A 26566-nucleotide genomic window follows, 5' to 3' on the forward strand; every position below is an offset into this window, starting at 1 on the left:
ATAGTTATGCAGAAATTGTGTTTCTTAACAGCTGATTAGAAAGCAAAACATGTGGTTGTAAGCGTCTTTTTGTATAGGCTGGTATTTGAGAGGTTTTGCAAGGGACAGCGTGTTTCGGACACTATTCTTTCACCCTTTCTCTCTGTAACTGCAAAAAATTTAATTTACACTGACCTTCACAACCAGAAATGTTAGCAAAAAAAGATTAACATACTTTTTTATTATTATTTTACATGTAGTAATGCTTCCTGTATGTTAGCTTTAAAGAAACAATCAAACAAAACCCCAAACCAAACCAAAAACCTAAAGATTTTGCCACAAAGAGCTTACAAAGCAGGAACAAACATGTTCAGGTATTATTAGGTTCATTTTGAACTGACATTCCAGTAAAATTAAAAAAAAATACAATTTACGCCCATGCTCTCCAGAGAAAGCAGGCGTCAAACTGCCAGCCGATTTCCAGCATAGGGCTAAGGCTCCAAAACTGGACAAGTATCTGGTTTTGCCATCTAACATTGGCTAGAATTTATTCTCCATCCTCCAAAAGCCACTGCAGTAACCAGTATTACTTGCTCAAAACATTTGATTTTCTTTTAACCTTCAAAAAATGGAAAAAATGCCAACAGTGTAGCTGCTTTCTCTACAGTCATGAGTTGTCTCACTCCAATACAAGTCTAAAATAACTTCTGTTCGCACCTACATTTTGGTAGGATAGTTCATGTAAAAGAAAGGGTTTGGAGCCATAGGATGCGTGTATAGTTTTATTTTTGTTGTTTGTATTGTACCATAAATTCAAAGATCTTTTGTGTTAGGCAATAAAAATTCCTATCCCAAAGAGGATACAAACAAAATACATTTCAAAAATCAAGCAAATCTATCTTAGCTTACATCAGTGTCTATGTTAATGAAGTTTACACTATTGACCTGAATTCAGACAAGATAGCACAGTGAAAGTTTATCTAATATGCAAAGGGCAGTACCAGTGTGACTGTGAGGCTGCTGTTTTTCATTTCTGAAAAGTCATGATGGTTAAGGGAAGTCTCTGACGGCTGAGAAAATGTTAACATTACACTCATCCTTAAGAAAGGCCATAGGGAGGATAAAAGTATTACAGACTGATCAGCCTGATCACAGTTGATGGAAAGTTCCAAGCCCATCTCTGAATCTATATCCAGATGCCAGAGCAGGTCTGCTGCAGGACTTGTGACCCCATGGGGACCCACTGGAGCAGTCTGTTCCTGAAGGATTTACCAAGAGCATCTAATGTTTGATTGACCTGACTGTCTTCTATGATTAAAAGACTGTGCAGAAGAGAGAAGAGTGGTTATAACATACCTTCAGTTTAGTAAGGCTTTTGAAACAACCACACAAAATATTCTTACTTGGAAACTCTGGACTGGATGAACAGACTGTTAGGTGGGATCAAAAGTGCAGAGAATGGTGTCTTAACATCTAGCTGGCATCTGGTAATGAGCACATCACTACTAGAGCTCATGTTGAAGTCCAGACAAGGCTAACCTGAAGCACTGGCACAGGTCGGGGGTGACTGACAGGGTCACAACCCTGCTGGAAAGGGCCTGGGGGCTTCAAGGAACTGCAGGACAGGCAGCAGTCAAGCACTATTTATCATAAAGAAAATAAACCTTGTGCCAAAGTGACCATAGTTACTGGATCGAGGGGAGTGCTGGGTCTAAAGCACAGGATCAGTGATGAGCGCTCGGGGCTGAGCTTACTTGGCCTGCGGTGGAGGAGGTGAAAGGTGATTCAAAGGCAGCCTGCAGCTACTTGGAGGGTAGTTGCAAAGGATACCAAACTTCATAGAATCATAGAATGGTTTGGGATGAAAGGGCCCTTAAAGATCATCTTGTTCCTGCCATGTCAGGAACACCATCCACTAGACCAGGTTGCTCAAAGTCATGTCCAGACTGGCCTTGATCACTGCCTCAGATGGGGCAGCCACATCGTCTCTGGGCAAACCCATGCCAGCGCCTTACCACCCTCATAGTAAGAAACTTCTTCCTAATATCTAATCTAAGTCTACCCTCTTTGAGTTTAAAGTCACTCCTCCTTGTCCTGTCACTACATACCCTTATAAAAAGTCTCTTGTAGGCCTCCCCTTTAGGCACTGGAAGCTGCTCTAAGGCCTCCCCAGAGCCTTCTCTTCTCCATGTTGCACAGCCTCAGCTCTCTCAGCCTGTCTTCATAGGAGAGGCGCTCCAGCTCTCTGATCATCTTCATGGGTCTCATTTTGGACTCATTCCAACATGTCCACGTTCCTCTTGTTTTGGGGTCTCAAGAGCTGAGTGCAGTACTGCAGGTGCATTCCATATGCCTATATCCCACGCTGGAATTATCCCATTATGTATTTCATTTTGGGTATTACTCTCTCCTCTTGTCTCACTTTGGTCTTTCCCCTGCATCCCACACATGCTGCCAAAACTGTCACAGTCTGCTACAGCTGGGCAAGTGGTAGCATCTAAGATGTCTGGTTTGGAAAAGAGTCTTGTATGTCTGCATAAATAGCAGGAGAATCAGAACTTGATAAACATAGCAGTTCAAGCTTAAATTTCCTTCAACGGAAGTACTACTTCAGCTCTTTCCCAGTATTTACATTACGCATCACAACTCAGTGTCTTGTCTGAAATTGGTTGGTGAAAAAGAACCTTATTAGGACAGGAGAAAAAAGAAATGAAGTGATGATGGGTGATTATCAAAATTATCTAGGAAAGTCCTGTTAACTTGGAAAAACAAAGCCCTTGGATGCATATTATTAGAGGGTCAATCTTAATTTTAGGAGAGCTGTATGTCTGCGAAGGAAGGCTGACTATCAGGATGATGAACGGAAAAAAACCTGCATCAACATGTTAAAGAACTGATATAGGTGTACATTTCCATCAATAAGAAACGAAGATGTTCAGAAAGAAATTTATGGATTTTAAAATGATTGCAGATCTCTGATGGAAAAGAAAGAAGGATGGCAAGACCAATTTTGTGATTGAGGAAGTAGAAGTTGTGCATGAAGCTAATCAGAACAGTCTAATAAGTAAGTGAACACTGATTGGAAGAAAGCGCATGTTTTTTGAAGGTACGGTAGGAGAGACATTTTTGCAATGCATTCGTGCTTAGTACTGATACCCTGGCAAATGGAAGGACTAGGCAAATATCTACTAAAAGTTTTCAAATGAAGACCTACATGTCTTCTTTTCATATTTTGTCAGGAGGTAGCAGTTATAAGTTTGTCATGAATAAGAAGCATTAGATAATAGATTATTGCCACACAGGACAAAGACATATTCTACACACCAGTAAAACCAAAACTACAACAACAGCAAAAAACAAACAAACAAACAATCCCCCCCCCCAAAAAACCCCCAAAACCCAAAATAAAAAAAAAAAAAACCCACAAGAACAACAACAAAAAAAAAAAAAAAAAGAAAAGAAAAAAAGGGGGCATAAAAAGGGCAGGGGCAAAAAGGGGAAAAATAAAAAAAGGCAACTTAATGGAAAAAAACAATGCAATTTGCTTCTGTTCTGGATTACTGATTTCACATGAGCACAGAAGAAACTGAAATGTGAAACTGATTTAAAAAAAGAATCTTTTTAGGATGAAGTTCCTGTTCTGTACGTTCTAACTTAAAATTTTTTTTTTTTTTCTGTGACAGTTAGAAACTCCCGAAACTAGTGATTTATAGTGTAAAGGCTTCCCTGTAGCAGTAGGCTCAGCATCGCTATAATTAAACCTTCCTCACATTGATTTACAGCCAGTCTTACTCCCTGGGGGGAGAGAGCTTACTCATCGGTGAAGACGACAGACCAGAGGAAGGTTTCAAGTTGGGAAACAGACGATTTCTAAACCTGATGTAGCAAAGACTAAAAGTATGATGTAGGGAATAAGGGGCGGCGGAAGGAGGAGTTTAGGGACTAAGAACTCATTTTTAGCCGACCGCGAAGTTCCGGGCGAACTGGGGCGTGTGAAACTTCGCCACCTGCCGTGGCTTTGCACGGCGAGTGCCCTGGGCGGGGGTCACGTCCGGCCAGTGGCCACACGCCGTGCCCGTGCCCCAGGCTCCCGCGGCTCCAGGGCGGCAGTGGCGCGTCCGGGGAGCAAGCGGACCGGAGCCGCGGCAGGGACAGGTGATAGGGCAGAGCCCCTCAGTGGCCGGAGCCGCGGCAGGGAGAGCCGTTCGGCTCTCACTTCTCGTCCTGGTCCTCCCTGGTCTCTGCCCTCCCCCTTCTCCCGCATAGCCCTGCACTCCCGGCTCACCAACCGCACCCCACCACAGCCTCCGCGCTACCCCGCGATGGCTCCAGCACGGCTTTAAATAGCTTCGAGCGGGCGCCGGCCCCTCTCCCCGGCCCCCGCCCCTGTCCCCGCCTTCCCTCCCGAGTGGCCTCAAGGACCCGGCGGCGCGCCGGCCGCAGCCGCTCCCGCAGCCGGCCGAGGGGCGGTGCGGAAGGAGCTGTCCAACTTTTCAGCACAGTTTCCCCGCCGCTGCTCAGAGAAAGGCAGCGGCTGCCGCCCGGCCCGGCCCGGCCCGGCCCAGCGGCACCATGGAGGCAGAACAGAGCAGCGGCAGCGGCTTGTCCGTGCAGCCCGGCAGCAGCGACGGCGGCGGCAGTAGCGACGGAGACGGGGGTCTGAAAGCCCCCAAGCATCTGTGGCGGCATGAGCAGCACTACCCTTCGCAGCTGCGGCAGCACCAGTTTCTCCAGCACCAGCAGACCCCCGGCCCGCCGCCGCCGCCAGCCTCGCGTAGCCGCTGCCTGGCCAGCGCTCGCGTCAGGCACCGCGGCTACTCCGACACGGAGCGGTACCTCTATTGCCGAGCCATGGACCGCGCCTCTTATGCCGTAGAGACCAGCCACCGGCCCGGCTTGAAGAAATCGCGGATGTCCTGGCCCTCCTCTTTCCAGGGCCTCAGACGGTAGGAGACGGCTTGGCCCACCGCTCCGGCCGTGTGCGTGCGGGGTGCCGCTCTCCCTCCCGCCATGGTTGCTCCTGGCCGAGGGGAGGGGAGTCGGTGGGGTCGCTGAGGTGAGGGCACAGCGGGACCCCCCCGTCTCACTGACTCCGCTCCCCGCGGCGGGCAGGAGAAGAAAGGGAGGGACTCCGTGCGGCTGCAGAGGCTCCGGAGGGGAGGTGGGGCTGGGCTGGGCTGCCGTGCTGGGGAGCCCGGGGTGGGAGGGTGCGGGGAGCGGGGCAGCTCCACTCTCCGCGGACCCCGGGCACTGCTCACCGGGAGCGGGCGTGACTGGGGCTCGGGCGGCGGCGCGTCGTCCCATACACGCCGGTCTGTAGGTGGAAAAGCGATCGCAAAACACGTGGGTGGGAGCGGGACCAGGTCTGTGCCAGCACGGAGCCGAGAGTGGGGCGGATAGTGGGGGGCGGCCGGGACCCGCTTCCAGCCCGGCTCCGCTTCCCGCCCGGCTCCGCTTCCCGCCGCCGCCCTGCTCCGCACCCCGGCCGCCTCTGCTCACCGCAGCTGCCCTTGGTGCCTGCGCTCCCCAGGAACCTCCAGCGCTGGTGCCGACTGGGAAGGAAGCAATTCGTGTGGTGTTTGCGCAAAGTTAAAATAATGAGAGCGCTGGGAGGTGGGAGACAGTCTGGCAAATCCAGGGTTAGGGTCCTGCTAGTTTGAATGGCCCTAGATGAGAAAATAGGCTAATGGTTTCTTAGCCAGAGGGAGGAGTCCGTCATCAAGTAGTCTATTGTTCCTTGTTAAATGAGCTGTAAATTTATTTTGCAGTGTGTAGCTCACTAATGCCTATTTTGCCCTTGATGGCTATCACAGGCATCTGTTGCAAAATAAAATTCTCTGTCAAGATCACCAGGATATTGTATTTGATTGATCAATTTATTATTCAGTCTTCATTTTTAGTAGCTGGAACCACTTCCTTTTAGTGGAAAGCCACACACTCGTATCTGAATATTAAGCGGACGTTGTGAATAAAGGATTTATGGAGAGAATGGTGGGCAGAAGAACAATACTTAGTACTCAGTTACTCTGTAGAATTTTGATTTGCAGGATAATCAGATTTTTATAGCATGATATGCTCGATGAATAAATAATAGATTCCTTTCTGAAGGAAGATTGCTTTGTGTGTTTCTGTGGTACACACTGTATTCCTTATTATGGAGCCTTGGCCATAAATCTGAGCAAGACATACTTGAATACTCTATGGCAGTGTTTGCTCTATTTCTACCTAATGTTGGCTTCATTTCCACTTTGTATATAACTGAGAAATAAAGAGATATCTAGCAATTATAAATTGGAACTACACTTTCAGATCTGTAATCTTTTAAATCTGGCTTTTAATGTCTTTGGTTTTCACACAGCCATTCTGTTGCTACACCTTTGTATCACTTGTGTGAACTCATGCTTGTCTGAGCTTAATGATGTTAAATTTTTCACTATGTAAGATTTGAAAGAACAAATCATATACTTCAAAATGAACAAATGCTCAATTTAATGCTCTTTTTAATACATTCCTGTATCTTTTATAGAAAAAAACTCTAGGCGTCTGGGGATTTTATCTTTAAGATTGAATGCATTTCTGTTTTCTGAATGCAAAGAAGTTTAATTTTTGTACATTGTAATGGTTGGTTTGAGTATATTCAGCCTTACGGCATAAGTGATCAGTTATTAAGGGGATGACAAGTGGATGACAAGTCAAGGTGGGAAGGGAAAGTACACTTACTATTTTTTGTTAGGATTTTGGGGCCATTTTCAAATTTTAAATTGCAATTCTTATGTTGTGAGTTTAAATAGGAATTTAAAATTATCTATGAACAGTATTTTGTGGTTTGGTTTTGTTGTTTTTTTTTATGTTGCATTCTTTTTATAAGTGCAATAATGTTGTTTTGACAAGACATGCTGCTTTAAAATTGGGCGGGGGGTGTCAGTGCATTTTATTTTCATTTTCTGAGATTTGTAAAAATGGTTCAGGTGTGCCTCCTTTTTAGAAGTGCTAAAGCAAAGTGGTGTAAAGCAGCTCAATAAAATTGATCATTCCATGACTTTCTTAGCAAAAGTAAATTCTCACAGTTAGTCATTCTGGGTGAAACAAACAGCTATAGTGTGGAAACACAAAGTGCATTGTAATAAATAATTGCTTTACAAATATGTTCAAGAAATATCAGAAAAGGCTGGTCTTTCGAGGACTTTCATTTCAAATTTGGGGTCAAATGCTTTTTTTTTTTCCTTGAAACAAACAAACAAAAAAAAAAAAGTCATTTTAGGATTCTAGTAAAACCAATAACCTGCAAAAAGAATGCATTACCTTAGAAAAAAACCACACCAGTCCCTTTTCAAGTATTTTTTTTCCCTGTCCATATTAAGACTTTTAAGTGTTTCTCCCTCATTTAACCTGATCATCTGGATTTATTATGGTTTAGAGTGATAAGCTACTCTTTCAGAAAACCCCAAATTACTCTGAATATGAGAGGGTAGGTAAAATTGTGTCTAGAACTGTACAGTGTACACATCGTGTGTTGGAGATAGAATTAAGTGAATGGCTCAAATGTGCAAAAAATATCTCTGTAGTGTTTGTTTTTTCCAGTATTTGTTTTGTTTTGCTTTGAAGATATCCCAATTCTTAAAACCTCCATGAAAACCAGAAAGGAACACTTAAGAAGCCAAATATAAAACTTTGAAGTTTCTTCTATTTCAAGTTTTGTAGAAAACTTAAAAATAGTAACAGTTATATTCTTCAAAAGAAACAAGGAGAAGGGATTACGTATGTTAAAATTTGAGTTAGAACAGTCTAGTACATCATTATGATCCAGACTGAAAAGACTGAACATTTAAAAGGTAAAATCAACCCAAAAAAATTCTAAGCTGAGTTAGATGAAAACCAGGATGTGCTTGTAGTTTGGAAAATGTAGTATTGTTTGTAACCTTTGTAATGCTTACTCTGGCTCCATTTGATCATCAGTAACTTCATGCACAACTTATTACAGTGCTATATTTCTTCAAAAAATACAATAGCATTTCATTGCACGGAACAATGTATCAGAATCATTGACTGATGTCTTTTTCTTAAAAGCCAAGACTATTTCTATGTTTACAAGCCAGAAGGTGGGTGCTTTGAACTTATATTTGCAAGAGCTACTCAAAAGCTGGAAGAGTCAAGAAGATGGCTGGGACTAGCTGTGTTTTTTCTGTATGTCTCTTGATTACTGCGTGGTCTTGAGCAAGTCAATTAATCTCTCCCTGTCACTACTTTCTTGTGTAAAATAAATCCAGAAGTAGGTCATTACAGAATAAAAGGTACCGCTATGTTATAATAAATAGTACTAGTGGAACTGGGAAATAAATACTTTAACTCAAATAGTTTCCCAGTCAATAGTGCAAAAACATTTAGTGCAATAAGTGGAGCTGATGTTCTGGTTATCTTAAAAAATTTCAGGTACCTCTGCTGCTCACGTAGCTATCATTATTGCATGGTCTGTATTTACGGTTTGGTTGTTTTTAAAAAAACTAAGCATTTTTGAAGGCCATCAGACATATGTCAGCTACATCATCTTGCCATATCATCTTTCTATGTTGTATTTTTCATTAATTCAGAAATTCAGATATTTCAGATTGGAAAAAAAAAAAAAAAGAAGTAATACTATCAATCCTAATTCCACTAGTCATGTAATTTCCGAAGATGCTGTGTCCTTAAGGTAGACCATAATCTCTTAGTCCTTAGGCTTTCTTTAATCAGGTTTCCCAGATGATATTTTTTTTACAATAGGTCTCCTTTAAATTTTATCTCGAGTAACTTACAGGTCTAGGCTTCTTCATGAAACCAGTTTCATCTATAGTCATACATAAGCAACTGCACAAAGGTGAGGCAACTTCAAGCCTTTTGCAGTCCAGTAATCCTGGTGTTTGTTCCCACAGGTTGTTGAAACTTCACTTCATGAGTGGCTATTGAAACTAGTCACTGTCAAAAACATATGCTTCCTCTCCCTTTCCATTCTTTGTATGGGACTAGGTCTAACCAGGTAGCATCTACTAATGAGTTGCGTATATACGGAGATTGCTCCAAAGTATTATTTTTTTTTCTTGAAGTGTCAATCTTGTCGTTACACCACTTAATAAATGGTTAAGATACCAAAATAACATCCAAGATTGAATGCAGTGTAACTTTTCAGTGGCCCAGGGGCTTTATTCTCTGTTAGGAGAAGAACAGAATTTTCTGTGCTAGTTTCTTGACTTTCTGAAGTCTGGGACACTACATGACACTGTAATATTTAGCTAAATAAGCCCTTGGTTTCTGTAGCTACAGATAGAGCACCTGGAAAAATAATGGTGCCTTCACAAATCTTGCCAAATGTCTGTCTTGTACTCCAATAAAATCCACCCATCTCTGTTCTTCTGCTTGGTTTGAAAAGCTGCTCTTGATCTGTTGTGCCCTAGCTGCTTCCACACAACCTAAGGAAAAGAAAGATGTGTGTTTTCCAGCTTACAGGGCAATAGAAAATACTCTCAGAATTTAGTAGCAGTCTCTAATTGAGAATTTTGTTGTTTACTTGTCTGGGAGTGTTTTATTGCATTGTTTACTACTAAGTGGTACTGGCTTCCAAGATGTTACAATAATTGGCATATGCTAGCTCTCCCTCTAACATACAAATATTTTTTACAACTTAGTAAACACTGTTGGATTAATGTTCTTTATGAATTGTCCATAAAGATAAATTAGAAACACATCTTGTCAAATGTTTTAAATAAGTCACTGTAACGGCCTTATTTTCATGTTTGTTTCAAAAGGTTTACATTTTGAATTGTTAGAGTTGTGTAACATGAACAATAGAAATAGCATTAATTTTCATGCTGTTAGAATTTGTAAAACTATTAGCTTTTAAAATTCATATATACAAATGTGTTTGATATGAATTGTTACTGCAAATTACTGTTGCCAATTTCATAAACTAGTGAGTATAGAAGCCTGGCAATTTATCAGAAAAAGTCCATCATAATCAAATAGAGATTAAACAGTACTTAAATACTTTTTGTTGAAGACATAGCCATATAAAGTTCTACTTTAAAATTGTTAACATAACTGTTTAATATATTTCCCAATGGGGAGATATGTAATGCAGTTTTTCTTTTAGTATTTTAAAAGTAGGTTTTAAGGTAACAATATTTAAGTATTAGTAGAGATGTCTGTCTAAGAAGTCATATGTAAAGGAACTCCCAGACTCATGGTGTCAGCTCTGTGGCATGGAGCTGAAGTTCTGAGTGTCTCTCTGTGGGACACCAGGTGCACAGTTGAGGTGTAATTTAGATGGGAATTTTATGTAAAACTCTGAAAGAACCTTAGTGCAGTTCTTGAAAAGTTATCTTAAATTAAGTGAAATAATTTTAACTATGTGGTGCCCCTTCTGTTAGAGAAGACTTTGGAGCTAGCAGGTGATTGGAAAACCTGTGAGATTATGTTGATGTGTTAGAACTGTAAATGTGAGAAGAAGCTGGGAATGTATAGGTCCAAAAGCAAGGCAGAACCATTTGCTAAACAGGTTGTCTTGATGGACAAGTCGCAAGACTGAATTTTTTGCTAGTGGTCGGTAAGAGTTTCATAAGAAAGGGTGTTGGACAAATCCCATTCCGTATAACTTGATAGAATGGGTTCAGAATAGGTTGGTACATGCTGACATGAGGAATGTCAACTTTCCTTTGTCAGTTTAATTAGTATGAGGTATATTGCAGCTTAAAAAATAATAAGAGCATTTCTAGTAGAGTTTATGCTTGTAAACAAAAATGCTGCTTTTTTCTGAGAACGAGGGTTCATTTTTTAGTAATATAGTGGATCACCACAATGTCTGGATTAAATCCAAAGCTCTTCTGGTAATCTAGAGAAACTACATTTAGTGATACTTGTTTAGATTGCATATTTATAGGTAATAGTAACGTTTGGATGTGTACTTAAACACACATACACAAAGAGAACCTAAACACATTCAGTCATAGGAAAGTGATTTCAGTTGTCAAATTTAGAGTTAGGCAGGTCAATTAACAATGTAAGTTTATATTAAATATAAAGAGACAAGTTTCAGGAGACTAGAAAGTGCTGAGAAGCTCTCCTCAAGGGATCTGCAAGTTCACGAGAAAAAGTGCATTTTCCACCCCGTACAAGATGTTATCATAGAGGGATGAAAATTTTCAGTTTCTGTCAGTTTTTGAAACTGAGAAATCACTGGATGCACATCACTCAGTTATCACCATAGGTCATCACACCTACGTTTTGGGATGTGGTCATATTCCCATGTTTGCAGCAGCTGACAAAAAAAAAAAAAAAATGATGAGATTGAGAGCAGTTGGTATTAAAGTTGCTTTCTGTTTTGGACATGTTCATCATAATTTTCAATTATTAGTTTTAAACTATTAATTTTTGGTTAAACTCATCAACTCTAATTTATTTACTTATTTTTTTTCTCCACTTCGAAAGTGAAAGAGCACCAACTTTTCAAGGCAATAGTTCAGTTCTCAAGAAACAGTGGAAGGACTTTCTATCGAAGTGAATACAAGTGCTACTAGTAAGAAAGTATGGCAGTAAATGGAAGGAGGATAAATATTCTACTGAACTGTACTCATTTTCATATCAAATTTAAAAAACCCTCAAATTTAAGACTGAGATGCCTTTTTGCAGATGCACTTGTGTGGGTGCTCTCTCTCAGATGCTTGAGATAACATTAAATGAAACAATTGTAACTTCCCATCTAATGCAAAGATAGTGATATAAACGACTGCTATATGTATACGCATGCTTCAGGAACCAATGTTAATTTCACTTCCCTCTGTCTACTTATAATCTTAGGTTATAACCAACTCATGTTTCTCTATGCATGAATATTCTAGGGATTTTTAGGCATAATGTGCTTGGCTGTGAGAATAAAACCAGTTTACACTTAAGATAGTTGTTTTGATACATTTACATTGTTTACAGGGTTTCCTATAAATGGACAGAAGAATGCTTCTGTGATATTTAATATTACAGAAATTTCACTAGACATCCATCTTATTTTTATCAATTAACAAGGAGTAGATACTGGGTACCATAAAAAAAATAATTACTGGTCAACTGAATTTCTTTTTTCCACTGGTATGACTTAGAAAAATACAAAAGAAACTGATAATTTTAACAAATAATAACAATGTGAGGACACTAAGAAAGAAAGATGTTGGATAAGAAAAATAGAAATTGATTTGACCAAACAAAGCTTACCATTGAGGCTTCACTAAAATTGTCTGGCAAGTCTCATCATCTTTTGACTTTCAACTTTTCTGACTAGCTTCCACCAGTCTGTCCCTACAGTGATTCATTAACTTTCTTTAGGAACTAAACAAATTTACACTCATGCGTACTGACTATAAATCAGTAACAGAAAAGATGGTTACCTGGAAAATGTATATTTGAATAGGGTAGCCGACAGAATAGCTTAGGTGTATGGCAGGAGATTGTTCTGAGCAAAGTAGTTTTCCTCCCACCTCATACTGCCAGAAACTTCATGTGTCATCATGAAAATACAAATAAGCTAGTTTCCTGTATTGATCTTTTGAAGACTAGCAGAGTTCCTAAGATTAAGGAGGATCTCATACTTGCAGCGTATTTTTCTTCTGGGAGAGTTTTATGACATTTCAAAACCTACAATTTACTTTCTGTGAAAGGCATAGTGGATGTTTAACATGCATATTTTAAAACTAAAGATGTCTTGTTTTCTATTTATTGTCTTAGAATCATAAAGGTGGGAGAGATCTCTTAGCAGAATCAGCTACATCTGTGTCATACCTTTTATTTTCTTTACTTTTTAGTCCACATTTTTTGAGTTCTAATCTAGTTTCTCCTTTCTTCTACACTTTTCAGTTTTTATCCGTACATTTCATTATATAGGAAGTCCAAAACTGGTCAAACCATCAGCTAAGGAAATCCCAAGAGTGGCGAGTGCAGAAGCATATTTAAGTGTTCTGAAAGGTATGCTTCTGTTTATTTATCCTAGTTTGACGATTGTCATTTTTCCAAGAGTTTGGCAATGTTGTAACATAATAGGCTTCTAATTCTCAGTAACCCCACATGCTTTTTAAACAGAACTGACATATAATTTTTATCTTGCAGTTGTGCAATTTCCCCCAGCAGTAGGTTCCTGCAAATCCCGTGTTAATAAATAGAGATCAAGTACTTCCCTGAGCTCATGAAGCAAGAGAAATTACTACAACCAAACCATTTTTATAATGTAACTTGAAGTATAGGGTATAGGGAAGCCCTGTTGAAATTTTTGATGCAACATTTAGGATTCTATAAAAGATAGAAAAAAAAAAGCTTTTGATTTGATAGTCCCATTAAAATAACAAGCAAAGACTGGGGGTGTAGTAATAAAAGCACTAGAGTAATACAAAACATAGGCTAGATTTTTTTTTTCAGTGACAGAGGCATACTCAAAGAACACAAGGTAAGGAAGTAACTTAAAGTGCCTCTTTTCTTGGGATGAAGTATGCAGCAAATAATTAAATTATTCATTGTGAAATACTTATATCTTACTAAATAATGCAGGAGTATAGCAAAATCCACATGACTGGAAACAACTGACTAATCCTTACTTGGATCACACTCAGAGCAAAACTATATCAGCAAAGTCTATTGTAAAACTTTTCTATACATATGTCCAGAATGTATGCATATTAAATATTTTCTGACCTATTTAACTTTTAATAGCTATAAGTGTGGTTGAAAAATTAATAACTGAATTCTAGTATTTGATTCTGCCTCTGCTTAAAAGAACTCCCCTTTTATTGAAGTATGTCTGCATTTAGTAGGGACAAAGAATCTTTAATTCAGATCACAGGTCAGAGAAAAAAAATTGATTTGAGTTGGCAGTAACAAAACTGCTAACTAAAAAAACAGGGAAATTAAAGCTGTACAGAGATGTAGAGAAATGAGCAGACTGATACTCACAGGTACACTTTCTGCCCTTCCAACCATATAATATTTTTCACTGGTGCATAAGTAGGAAATTAGCTGAGGAGATACATGTAAGCAAATTTCAGTCAGTTTCAGTTCACAGAACTTAATGACTTCGATTCTTGTTTTAGCTACATGCACCTTTTGTTTAAGTTTATGTACCATTACTGTGCACCAAATAGTGAAAGAGAAATGCTGCTGCTTCAGCCTCTGCCTCCCCTTCCAGGAGCAGTACATAATTATCTAATTGAAGTCTGAACTTCATTGAACTTTGTCTTCTTAGAGTTTGCAACAGGAAAGTGATAAGGCTGAGAGATCCCAGAGCATCGCTGTCTTTAAAAGCTTATTATTAGGAGAAAAACTTTTGTTACTACTAAAAAGATTGTTGGCTTAATACAAGCCTTTACATTGCTCAAATTCAACTTCATTACTTGTGTGCCCTTCTCACCAAAAGAAACAACACAGAGGTATGCAATGTATAATTCAAACGGTTCTGACATTTTTCAACTGTGTAAGATAAGAAGGTGAATGTTTTTACAACGTGCTACTTTGTGACAGCAGTGACTACAGTCATTAGCAATATGGTATGATGGATTGACCACATGCTTTATATGTAGGATATAAAATTCTAATACCAATTTACCTCAATTCTTGGTAGATCTCAAATGTACTCAAATCTGAATTTCTAGTTTTTGATGCTCCAGTTTTACTCTATCATGCAGTATTAAAACCAAACAAAACCCCTGCCCAAAAAGCATTATTATTATTTTAGATGGAAAAACTCACCCACAATATCTCAAGATGAACTTCCCCGTGTTCCTGAGAGTTAGAGTATCACACAGCTTGGCAAGTGCTTGTGTCAAAACCCCTGGGTTCTCTCATTTGTCAAAATAAGCTTAAAGTGCACAGCACCGATAAGGGTAGACCAGCTTTCTGCAGTTCCATTTTCAGCAGAAAAAAACCCAAAGATGCCATGGCATCCTGTGTCTTTTGTTGATTTCTAAGTACAAAGGGTTCAGTAGAATGGAGCTAAATTCCTCAGTGTTCAATCTCCACTGTCATAGTCTCTTAACAATAAGGGGGGATATGTCCAGCTCTATCAGCTCTTACCCCGTATGTGAAAATCCAATAAGACTGTCAAATACATATGTGAATATATATTACTCAGCACAAAAAAAGATGTATAAAGGCAGATAAGGTAGTGTTACTGTTCCAATTTAAAAGTTCTTACCGGATATACATGTAAAAATACACCATTTGAGCAGACTTTAAAACAAATAAAACACAGCTGAATGATCTTGAATAGTTTGCAAGTGTTCAATTCTGCCTTCCTATTTATTATTCTAGGTAATAATGATGATTAACTGGTTGCGTATTAAACATACACCAGTTTCCTTGCTTCATTTCTGAGAAATGACTTTATTCTGGGACTTAGCTATTTTAGTTTATGACATGGATCATATTAAAATTAAGGATGTTAGCAGAGGAAAGGAATATGTAACTTTCACAATACTTAATTTCCCAGCTGGATCTTTGAGCTTTAATTTCACTTGTGATTGTATCATCATACTTGGTGTATCTTTTTCTCATTTATACATTATTAAATGAAATTCTTCAACATTGTTTCCTAAATTTTATTTTATCTGTTTTAAAGAGGTTAATTCCATATTTATAACGCTGTTCTAAACTTAAAAAAGAAAAAAAAAGTTTTCTGAAAACTGTAGGTAAAGTAACTGCTTTCTGAGTAACTGCTGAAGTCCACATTAATAAAATTGAAGTGATAAAGTTCTTTGGGTGGATTTGAAGGAACTTGATCAAACCCAGAGAATTTAGTGTTGTGTTTTTGTCAAAGAATCATAGCATTATTTAGGTTGGAAAAAACTGTTAAGATCATCAAGCCCAACTGTTAACACTGCCAAATCCACCACTAAACTGTGTCCCTGGGTGCTACATCTATGTATCTTGTATATACCTCCAGGGATGGTGACTCAACCACTTCCCTGGGCAGCCTGGTCCAGTGCTTGACAACAATTTTGGTGAAAAAAAATTCTTAATATCTAATCTAAATCTCCCCTGCCACAATGTGAAGCCATTTCCTCTTTTCCTGCGGATTATGCCTTGGGAGAAGAAATCGACACCCACCTTGATAGAACCTTCTTTCAGTTTTAGGTAGTTACAGAGAGTGATAAGGTCTCTCATGAGTCTCATTTTCTGCAGACTAAACAATCCCAGTTCTCTCAGCCGTTTCTCATGAGACTTGTGCTCTAGGCCACCTGTGTTGCCTTTTTCTGGACCTGCTCCAACACCTCAATGTTTGTCTTGTAGTGCAGTGCCCAAAACTAAACACAATATTTGACCTGTCGCCTCACCAGTGCCAAGTACAAGGGGATGATCATTTCCCTAGATTTCCCTGGTCCTGCTGCCTACACTAATCCTGATACAGGCCAGGATGCTTTTGGCCATCTTGGGTGCCTGGGCACATATTAATGTGAGTGTGCCCAGGTGTGTGTGAATATGAGCTGTTGACCAGCACCCCCAGGTTCTTTTCCTCCAGGCAGCTTTCCAGCCACTCTTCCCCAACCCGGTAGCATTGCATGGGGTTGTTGTGGCCCAAGTGCAGGACCCGGCATGCACCCTTGTTGAAACTCATACCACTGATCCAGCCTGTCCAGATCCCTCTGCAAAGCCTTTCAACCCTCAAGCAGATCAACACTCACACCCTACTTGGTATCATCTGCAGACTTACTGAGGTGTTCACTCAATCCTGTTGTCCAGATCATTGATAGATATTAAACAGAGCTGATGCCAATTCTGAGCCCTGGGAAAACAACTTGACCAGCTGTCAACAGTCACCATCACTCTTTGGGCCTGGCCATGCAGCCAGGTGTTTTTTCCCAGCAAAGAGTACACAAGTCCAAGACATGAGCAGCCAGTTTCTCCAGGAAATGATGTTAAAGTCATTACTAAAGTTTAGATAGACAACATCCACAGCCTTTCCCTTTTCCACTAAACAGGTCACCTTACCATGGAGGGAGATTAGGTTATTCAAGCAGGACCTAAACCCATGCTGACTGGGCTGTCCTGTATGTGCTGCATGATGGCATGTGGCTCAAGATTGCCTGCTCCATAACCAAATTCAGGCTGACAGGCTCATAGTTCCCTGGATCCTCCTTCCAGCCCTTCTTGCAGAAGGACATCACATTTCTTAACCTCCATTCAACTGTGACTTCCCTGGTTAGCTGGGACTGCTGATAAATGACGGAAAGTGGCTTGATGAGCACTTCTACCGGCTCCCTTAGTTCTCTTGTATGGGTCCCGTCCATGGCCATAGACGTGTATGTCTAAGTATAGCAGGTTGCTGACTACTTCCCCTTGGATTATGGGAGCTTTTTTCTGTTCCCTGTCTCTGTCTTCCATTTCAGGTGGCTGGAGAGCAACTGGTCTTACTATTAAAGACAGAAGCAAAGAAGGCATTTTCAGCCGTGTCCTCATCCACTATAACTATGTTTCCCCCTGCATCCAATAAAGGATGGGGATTCTCTTCGGCCCTTCTTTTGTTGCTAATGTATCTCCAGAAACATTTTTTATTGTCTTTTTTGGCTGTAACCATGTTAAGTTCTAGCTGGGCTTTGGCCCTTTTAATTTTCTCTTTGCATAATCTCACAACAATCCTTGTAGTCCCCCTGAGCTGCCCTTTCTTCCAAAGACCATAAACTCACCTTTGTTTTCTTGAGTTCCAGCCAGAGGAACTAGGAGAAACTATGCTTATCCTTCATAAGTCACGAATTTAATTATGTTTATGTATTCAAATTATGTAACGTATTTACTATATAGAACAACTAGTATAATGAATACATTGCTGATGAAACCCATATAATGTTTTTTGCTCAATAAAAATGCTACATAGATGGAAATTGAAAACACTTAACAACATTATTTTTACCTTTTATATTATTAATTGTTGAGTTTTGAAACTAGCACAAACTTTTCTCCTTTTTCCTGGGAAAAATTTCTGATTTCTCATATGCATGGCACCTTGTGGATATTAAATAAATTTCATTTTACATTAACAGTATGTACCTGTTTATTCGAGGTGGTATAGAGCATTCTTTTATTGAGTTACAGTATTAAGTTATAAAAGCCAGAAAATATCTATTACTTTCTAACTGACTCAGACACAAAGTGATTATTTTTATCTGTTTTGTATATTTGTCATTGTTATCATGTTATCATTGCCTTGGTTTTGGAAGTGTTGAAGCCTCAGACAGAATGATGACTCATTCCAAAGATCGAACCATCCAGTAATAATTCAAAAGATCCTAAATTTTAGTTATGTGAAAGGAGGTTGCAGGGGCAAACAAAAAAGACAGGGGTTACAGGCAGCTTAACCTAGAGCAGAATTCCAAAGTGCCTTAAAGAGACTTCCTTCCATATATGAAGCTTCTTGCTCATTTAAAACTGTGGATACAAGCATCTCAGCTGGAGTACCTTGGAATATTGGGTCATCACAAAAAATACATTGATTTAATATTTACACAACTCAGTGCCGTTGTAAGATTCGAAGTGATGTTGCTGAAAAAGCAGCACCTTCTGACTATGTTAATTCTCAGAAGTGGAGCATATTTCCAAGTCACTCCATAAACACTGTATGTGTACTGTACAGCTTTTATATGATACGAACTCTCATTTCTACTTCCACAGATTTTGTAAATGTTTCTGAATTTTATTTATTTTTGTGTGGTCTGTCAGCACTTTGCTCTCTTGAGAATGAGCGGAAGGGCATCTAAGTGGGAGGAAGTCAGATAAAATTGCCTTTTTTTTCCATTACTTAGAAGGAACATAATGGACTTTTGGAAAAATATTAACATTTAATACCAGTGAAATCTCTGTGTGCTACAAGTGGTGCAGATGCTAATTTTAAGTGTTTGTTGTAAAAGACTAATATTGTTTCTGCTTCCATTTTTTTATCAGGAGATGTCAGCCCTTACTTTTGATGTGGAATGATTATTTTATGTGAGATGCTGACACCAGATATTACCTGTCATCTGAATAGGCCTAATGTATGACAGGATGTACAGTTTGCAATTATATCTACAGTACTTGATCCCAGGATGAAATTTGTGATTGGTCAGGCTTAATAACTTTTTCATGTTCATGTAGAATATTATCAATATTTTTGCAATATCATAAGAAAGCAGTCACTCCAGTGGAATTTAGGAGACTTATGGCTTAATCTTGCAAATTACTTTCTAGTGGATTTCTCCCTTGCAGTAAGAAAAGAACATTTTCAGCTTGTTTGAACATTTGACAAGTGTTAATTGAGGATTGGTATGAGAGCTGATTTGGAAGAGGGAATTGTCATACAGGAAATAAGATATAAATAAAGTAGGGATAACTAATGAACAAACTCGAAGGTGAAAGGATGCTATAGAAAGGGGAAAAAGACAGCAACAGAATACACCAAGGGAGACAGAGATGTTGAAGAAATTGATCAGATAATTTTCTTTGCAGCAGCGTTCTAGATGAATAGTGGAGTTATAAAATAACAAGACCCTGGATGTTAGTGCTGTATTTGCAGACGGGTAGGAAAAGTTGTGTGTAAAATCTGGAAAATGGGTTTTGCTTTTCAGTAAGCATCTAAAACTGCATAGGACAGTCCTGAACAAGTGTCAGTTACAATATGTCCTGGTACTCTTAGGCAGCTAGTAATATTTGTTCAGTTCCTTGCACCATCTAACTTCGACATGTTGTTGAGGTAGGTCCTCTGACTTTATTTTGGGAATTCTATAGGTACAAGGATATATGTGTGTTACTCTCATACTTGATGCCTTTAATTTTGCATATATTTTTCTAAATATTTGCATTTTCTGATGTATTTCAGTGGGAATGTTATAACATGATTTTACATAAATATGAAATGGTAATTTACCTGTTATCCATTTGTAAGTGAAATATGAAAACAAGCCTTAAGGGATTTCTCCCAGCATGTCTGGATTGTGCCTATTGGTAACAGAAAAACGTAGCTCCAGATTTTATCATAGCATGTGCAGTATCTCAGTGAAACGCTATGTTCATTTTGCCAGGAAGGTCTGTTCCTTCAGCAGCATGTGGGTGATAGCTGTGCTCCACTATCTCACAAAACTGTTTGAGAATGAGCCTCCTACATTAATACATTTTATTACATTATGGCAAATCCTCTTATTATTTCATCAAAACTATGTCTTCTAGGCCATGGCCTCTTTGCTAAAATTGGTGTCCTAATAATCAGAAGAAATTAATAAACTGTACTTATCCAAGGGATACCTTGAGATTAATTTGTGAACTGTGATAAAAAGTTTTATTTCTGTGCTTCCTTTTAATTTTTTTGCTTTGCACTGTTTCCTGCTCTCAGTGATATTTTCCCATTCTTTCTTAACAGAACATAGGTATAAAAATGACTGAAAAGCATAGATCACCATACTTGAAATAAGACAATTAAGTAACCATTCACATGGATGTAATTTGATCCTGCAGTATATCTAAAGTATTTTGGATTATGATAATGTAACAAATTGAATGCAAATTGCAATGTATCCATTTTCAAATATTTTCTGACAAGATTGCAATGATGGATTTTGCTCTCTACACACATTATTTTCAATTTCCTATTTTATGAAAAAAAAAAAAAAGTATTTGCTGCTTTTTTTTAGAAGTTACTCAATCCCACAAATTTTCTAGGCACATCTGCTATAATAAAAAAAAAAAAAAAAAAAAGAGATTAAGAAATAGGGTGTATACATTAAAAGGAAGTAGGTTCTGTCTGAAACTGTAGGTACTTATAATTCAAAATCCACTTCAGGCAGTCAGATCTGAAAATAAGTATATTTATTATTATTTATTAGTATTTATTTATTTATATATATATATATAAATCAAAGGAAGCAAAACATAACTGAGAAGTAAATATGATTTACATGTAGGCTAATAAAGTTTTGTACTACTTGCTAGAAGTCTGTTGTAATAGGAAGATGGCAATATGATAAAATTATGTGGTAGAAAGTTGATAAAATGTCATGGGTATGTAAACAGAAATGTCTTTTTTGTATGTCCGAGAGTGTATGTCCACTTAGTGTTAGGGCTGTGATTTTTCTAGGAAGCCAGTGAAAACTAAGCGACAGCAAGCTTTTGAAACCACAGGCCAAATAGCTTACAATGGAAATGTATATTACTATAGCACAGAGAGTTTAGCTAAAGAACAACAATAAGCAAGGTAAATGATTAAGAATGAAACTTAGTTTCTCCAGAAATGCCTAAGTATTTATCTAAATATGTGAAATGTAAGTATAAATACAGGTCTATATAGTGTTTTCAGAGGTACTGACCCCCATCTGCTACTGAACTCACAGCTGCTGTAGTTGCTTGCCCTATTTATTGAGGAGTATAAAACCTAAAGTAAGTTATGTGGAAGTAATGGGTATAAGCAGGCAGAATTATAGCTGTTTTGTGCTAATTGCATCCTTATACACTGTGCCATCACAGGAAATTTTATTGCCATCACAGGAAATTTTATTGAGGATGAATCTGTTTCATGTTTAGCACAGTACACTTTGATAGCTGTGCTGAATAGAGAAGATGTTTTAATCACTCCAGCCTATTTACAATAGCTTTTTCATGTGTCTGCACACCTATATGCCACTTTCCTATAGAGTCACATTCATAGAGCAGTTTAAGGTGATATCAGACTTCATCCTATCTGTCAAAGCAGGGCATTTACATCACTATTCAAACAAACATTGTGGCTAGGCAGAAACTACAAATCAGCAGAACTAAAATAAATTTTACATTTCAACTGACTGAACCAGTGTATTAACTTTTATCCCAAATATATGGATAATGATTTTTTTAAGCTACCTTCAGTGCAGAAGACACTGCCCATCAATGCCCAATGTGTCCAGGTTTTGACCTACAGGCTTCTGTTTATAGTTTCGGTGTCATTGTTAACACTGTTGCTTTGTTGGCATGTGTTGCATATTACACTCAGAAGTCTTCCCTGCATCCAATATGTTCAATTATTTATAGATATAAGCAGTGGGGGGTTTGATCCAGCCTAATGTTGCCACCCTTTCTCTTTTAATTTCACAAAATAGATACCATAAAATCAATACTGTTTATACATGAATGAAAAAGAGGTGAAAACTTGAACTTCATTCTGAATTACTTGCTACCTCTGGACTTCAAGAATAAGCTACTTAAATCAAGCTGAATATATTATACATATTTTGTCTCATTATTTAACTCAACTTGATGGAAATATATGAAAACTTAGACTTTAGAAAGACTTGCTTTAGTGCCTGGACAGTGAGGAAATAGGCTGGAATTTATGCAGAGGGACACACTCCAAAAAGTCTGAACATGTTTGTTAAGTTGTAATGTGAAGTGAAAGTTTAAAGTGTGCTGTAGTGCATAGTAGACCCTTGCAGTTTTCTGAAAAGTGACAATACATCCATCTTTTACAGGGATCGTGACTGAAAATAAGAAAACTTCTGTGAGGAAACACAAAAGCATTAGAGAAGTGAAAGTGAATTTTCACGATATTGATATAGTAAAAAATGTACTTTCCCACACTTGGCTGGGGAAAGAACTGCAAATAACTCATTCATAGTGTTGTACCCTGAAGTGGAATTGCAAACCTAGACTTTTCTAGCACACACTGCAGAGGCTATAGCATGCAAAGTACTTCAATTATTCATAAAGCCCTCACAAACATCCATTTTGAAGACATTTACTTGCACAACGATGGCCAGCTAAAATGAAAGGTTACATAAAATAAGATTTTAGTCTTGTACAGGAAATTAAAATTTCTAGTAGAATTAAGGCAGACTAATTTCTTACTAAGGAAGTGATAATTTTGAACTCCAGTTGAGAAATAATTTCAAGTGAGGAATAAGATTCTCCACACTTTCTATGAGGTTGGGATTGAAATCAGGGAGCTACTTTGGGGTAGATAATGCAATATAAACACTATATGTTAGTTTAATTTCCAGCAATTTGTTAATACAGTTTTATGCAATGGTTAAATAACAGATGTTTAGGCTTTGAATACCTCATGGTAATTCTATATGATACTATTCATACTGACTTTTTTGAGCCCATAAATGCCACTTCATAAGCACTGCATTCAATCAAATGAAAAAAAAAAAAAAAAGGTCAGAAACTTGGGCTGTTTGGCAGTTAGCTATCTTTTGGGTAATTTTTTAATACAGTGAATCTTGAAATATAAAATATTTGTGTAGATAGGATTGGCAGAAAAATTTGGAGTGTATCTTATCCATTATTATTATTTGATGTTTCTGTGAATATATAATCCTGATATATGCATGCACATTATCTGACCATTCATGTTCATGTGTGATTCTGGAGATTTATTTAAAACAGATAAAAAGGCCAGCAATAAGGAGGTTGTAAAAATAAGTTAAATGTATGTACACTTATTCCGTGTTAATACTAAGACTCATTGCACAGCTTTCATTGTGTGTCTGCAAGAAACAGGTACATTCTACTGTCTCTGTACAGACCTTAATGAAAACCGTAGACTCAGTCATACTCATAATACTCAATAGATTAAATGCAAAATACCTAGAGAATAAGCAATATACATTAATTATGAATGTGTCACCTTGATTAAAATGGAGATTATGCACATGAGGAAATATAGTAGTTAGATCACTGAAGTAAATCAGTAGACATTTTATAAAGTTCTAGGTTTAACAGACATAAATGTTCTACACTTTCACTCGATGGGAAGTCTAGCGAAAGCGAGTTTTTCCTGTAGGATTTAGTTTTAAAACCATATATATATTTGTTCTTGAAGTTCCTTTATAAATAGCCAGTTTGATAAATACAGTTGTAAAATTAATTTTTTGTATATTGGGAAAATATTGGGATTTTCTCTAATCCCTGCTTTGAACATTTGGCATACAGAGTGATGAGCAAGGTAGAGGAAGTCTGTCTTTTTAAACCTACAGCATTAATTCCTACGAGGAATGAGAAAACTGAAGCATGCATCGGGTCTGCGTTTTCAGTTTCACCTTAGAGACTATATAACAGATCTACTCAGAGACCAGTTATCAAACAGAGGTCCTGTCAAGCTAGCTATTATTTAATTTATATATGGCTCTATGCATGTATGAAATGAAACTCTAAGTCTCAGTCATATTTGAATATGGCTTTGATAATTTATTCTTCAGTGTTTTTCCACCAGTGTCATTAGAAGCACAAAAGTCTTTTAAAAATGCAGGTGAATGGCCAGTTTTGCAGTCTATGAATGTATTTTGTTTTCTGAGTTCTTTTGTTTTTTGATAGTAGGCCCTGAAGTTTATTAGTCTTCATTTCTTTGCTGCTCAGTGTGGAATTGACCAGAAATTTAGTTTGCTTTTTTATCACAGAGCATATTTTCTATAAAATTATGCAGAACTAGTTATGCATTTGGACTGTAACCCACTACTTACCCTGTTCTACAGGTAGTTTTGCATACTATAAGGTATTCTAAATAGTAGAGGGAGAGGGTTTATGCTATCTGAAGACTAGGGAGGCAGTACCTTACTTAGGACACCTTTCACTGCTTTTTTTTTTCATAAAATCAAATTGACTACCACATTACTCAAATGAAGCAAATCCCGCAAATCTCCTGTGAAGAGATTTCTAGGTTTTCAGCTATAGGGGAAGACAGCTAAGGCAGAGGTAACTTTTGTAACTAGGTGGTTAGCTTAAGTGCTGCTCTAGCACCTTAGGTAATTTGAAAAGCTAATGAAGGCTCAGTATCTTATATCTTGATCTAGACATCCCATAGCAGGGTACAAAATAAAACTGTAAAGTACTAAACTATGAAATGCGATACAGCTTTTTTGCCCAGGCCTTTTTATAGTTTTCTTTAAAATGATACTTTGTCTGGAACATCAGGCAATAAGACATTTATAAAATTTAATATTAAGTTTCTATGGAAGAGTGACGATACAATATATGTGTAATTACCAAAGGTTACAAAATACTAGATTCTAATATTTTTTATTATAAACTCTTATGTGCAGCTCTGTAGAAAGCAACCTATTGTATGAGTCATATTTCCTTAAGCACTCAAGACCATATGTTTCCCCAGAGAACGGAGGGTATTCTAAATGCAAAATTCTATCTGGTGGGAATGAGAACAGAGTAGTAATTTGCACTTCAGGCTAATTTAAAATATTTATTGTAGTACAATTTAGAAATCTTAGTACTTAGAAGTTGAGATACTTTAGAATGGATAGCTAAAATGACATTATTTTATATAAATTAAATATAATTTCAGTTGCAGGTAATTATTTTTCTTTATTTAAAGATTGCCATTTTGCAAACTTTTGTTGATGATTTAGTCTCTGCAAGAAAATTCTCATATGTGAGCTATTGTCATATTAACTATTCCATGGGATATTCAGTGTATCTTGATTTGTAATTGATGCCCACCATTTTAATTTTTCTTTCTATATTTATATATGTAATAGTATTTTCATAGAAACATAGAATAGTTAGGGTTGGAAAGGACCTCAAGATCATCTAGTTCCAATCCCCCTGCTGTAGCCAGGGACACTTCACACTAAACCATCCCACACAAGGCTTCATCCAACCTGGCCTTGAACACCGCCAGGGATGGAGCACTCACAACCACCCTGGGTAACCAATTCCAGTGTCTCACCACCCTCACAGGAAAGAATTTCCTCCTTATATCCAATCTAGACTTCCCCTGTTTAAGTTTTAACCCATTACCCCTTGTCCTGTCACTACAGTCCCTGACGAAGAGTCCCTCCCCAGCATCCCTATAGGCCCCCTTCAGGTACTGGAAGGCTGCTATGAGGTCTCCATGCAGCCTTCTCTTCTCCAGGCTGAACAGCCCCAACTTCCTCAGCCTGTCTTCATACGGGAGGTGCTCCAGTCCCCTGATCATCCTCATGGCCCTCCTCTGGACTTGTTCCAGCAGTTCCATGTCATTTTTATGTTGAGGACACCAGAACTACACACAATACTCCAGGTGAGGTCTCACAAGAGCAGAGTAGAGGGGCAGGATCACCTCTTTCGACCTGCTGGTCACGCTCCTTTTGATGCAGCCCAGGATACGGTTGGCTTTCTGGGCTGCGAGCGCACACTGCCGGCTCATGTTCATTTTCTCATCGACCAGCACCCCCAAGTCCTTCTTCAAAACTTATTTTAAAATTATATTATAAATGTGGCCACAAAAGTGTGTTATTTTATTCTTCGATTTTCTTGCGCTATTTGTCTTAGAATGGTACGATACTCTGAGTTAGTAAATTTAGACTATGCAAGAATCATTGTAGCACTGAGACCTAACCGGTAATTTCAAAAGTAGTTTCTGGTAGAGCATCTTCAGTGTATGTGTTTCTAGAAGGACGTCGCATCACTTTATTATAGACTTAGTGTACACAGGGTTTGTAGATGAAATCGTAAAGCTTGTGTGGATAGTTTGTAAATGAGATTAAGAAAACAGGAAGTCATAAATAAAGTTGGAATGCCAGCAGGATACTACAGAGTGATCTAGAACAAGTAAAATGAAAACAAGTTTTAAAATGGTAAAAGTCAGTGCCAGACATATAGA

The sequence above is a fragment of the Lathamus discolor genome, chromosome Z (assembly GCF_037157495.1).
Source record: "Lathamus discolor isolate bLatDis1 chromosome Z, bLatDis1.hap1, whole genome shotgun sequence".
Taxonomy (NCBI): domain Eukaryota; kingdom Metazoa; phylum Chordata; class Aves; order Psittaciformes; family Psittacidae; genus Lathamus; species Lathamus discolor.